This window comes from Ovis aries, chromosome X (assembly GCF_016772045.2).
Source record: "Ovis aries strain OAR_USU_Benz2616 breed Rambouillet chromosome X, ARS-UI_Ramb_v3.0, whole genome shotgun sequence".
NCBI classification, from domain to species: domain Eukaryota; kingdom Metazoa; phylum Chordata; class Mammalia; order Artiodactyla; family Bovidae; genus Ovis; species Ovis aries.
This window is the reverse complement of record NC_056080.1, coordinates 80,441,723-80,443,574: the sequence shown is the minus strand read 5'-3', so window position 1 is coordinate 80,443,574 and position 1,852 is coordinate 80,441,723.

The following is a 1,852-nucleotide window of genomic DNA, read 5'->3' as shown; positions in this document are numbered from 1 at the left end:
AAATTGGGGAAAGATGTTAAAATTAAATTGCCAAAAAAGCCGCAAGAGACAGATCTCAGCCCCAAGGCAGTTAGCACTGGCATTCAGAGTCCACAGTGAGGCCGCCCCATCCTGAGATCAGAGCACTCTATCCATGTTAGGAGCTGACTCTGTGACGGTAACCCAATGTCCCTACCAACAGCAAGAGCTATAGGACCTGGGGGACTTCGGGAGGAGACTGAAGGGAAGCCACGCAGGGGATACATATCATTTAAGGATGAAGAACATAACAAAGCAGCCAAGGGCAGGACATCTCAGAAAACACCCCAAACAAAGTGCACTTCTTTAGCTGAGGGGCTCATCCTCTCAGGGTGATCCTACCTGCCCCCCATAAAGCAGGAGCTTGGAGGTGGGGGCAACAGAAAGGAGAGGCCAGAGCCACTCTGAGGGGAGATGGGGGCGGGGGGTGGGTGGGAGCACGGAACAGAGAATATCAAACTAACCCAGTGCTCTGGGAGCTCAGAAAACACTCATTTATCAACATCTCCTACAAATTAGTACTTTTTTTTATCCCACTTAAGAAAGTCTTTCTCAACTGCAAACATCATGAAAGTGTTCTCCTGTCATCTTCTACAAGTTTTGCTATTTTGCCTTTTGCTTTTAGATTTCCAGAACAACTGGAATTGATTTTTGTCCGCGGTGTCCGGCGGTGGTCAAGATTTATTTATTTTTTCTTAAAAGAGGGGTAAAAAAGACTTCCAGGTTGCAGATGCTCTGTAGGGTCTAATCCTGAGATCCAGGTTGGTTTTCCAGATCTTTGTTTTGAAGAACTCCAGGAAGCTGGCTAAAGTCCTTTTTTCCTTTCAAAGGACACAGCATTGAGATGCAAGTCCTTTTGCCGGCAGGACATTTGCTTCTCCAAGCTTGGGTCTTGGGGCACTTTTAAGTTTTAAGGGAAGTCCTGAGAAATTCGTCAGGTCTGCTCACAATGGCCTCCAGGAATAAAGGCCTCTCCAGTGGGGAGGGGCCGTTGTGGGTTCGCACACTTGGAAGGCTCTCCACTCCTCTAGGAACTCAAGGGCATTGAAATGCAAGTCCCTCTGAGGGGCGGAAGCGTTGACTTATCCCTATCACGGCTTGACCATTTTTAAATTGTAAGGGGGCCAGTGGAAATTCTCCGGGCCTGATCACCATAGCTTCCCAGAGGAAATGCACCTTTTGAGTTCCTGGGGGAGGGGCTGGTGTGCGGTCTCTCGCTTGGACCCTTCACCCATTGCCCCTTCCTTTCCTTTCTGCCTTGGGTACCTCCTTCTTTCCAAGTCCCCTCAGCAACCCCCGCTTTCCCACCACTGCTGGAGAAGCCTTTGCACATGCATCTCTGTTTGGGGGAAGCAGGGGTGCCCCAAATGGACATGGAGAATAAATGCTCCTTTACCATCTTTGGGTCTCCGGCTGGGCCCGGAAGTGAAACTAACACAAGACACATTCACAAGAGAAACGCAAGTAACCTTTTACATGAACCTGGCCACCTACACAATTCAAGGAAGACCCTAAGAAGTGACCAGAACAGGAAGCTTTTCTACCTTTTAGACAAAGGCCTGTTGCATTTGTGAAGCACTGATAAGACACAGAGGTTTGGGCTCAGATGACAGGTGGCATAGGAACCACTTGGCATGCCACAGTGAGACTTAAGTACAGTCTTCCAGCCCCCGCACCCGGCCCTGGCGCAGGGAGGCACTTGCACAGGGGAAAAAGACTCAGCGCGCTGATGACTTTTCCCTTTTCTGCCTGATGGTAACACTTGAGGAAAGAAGTGTTTTCTTTTTCCTCCAGATAGATACTTAAGGAACACATCTCCACTAAAGGAAATGTG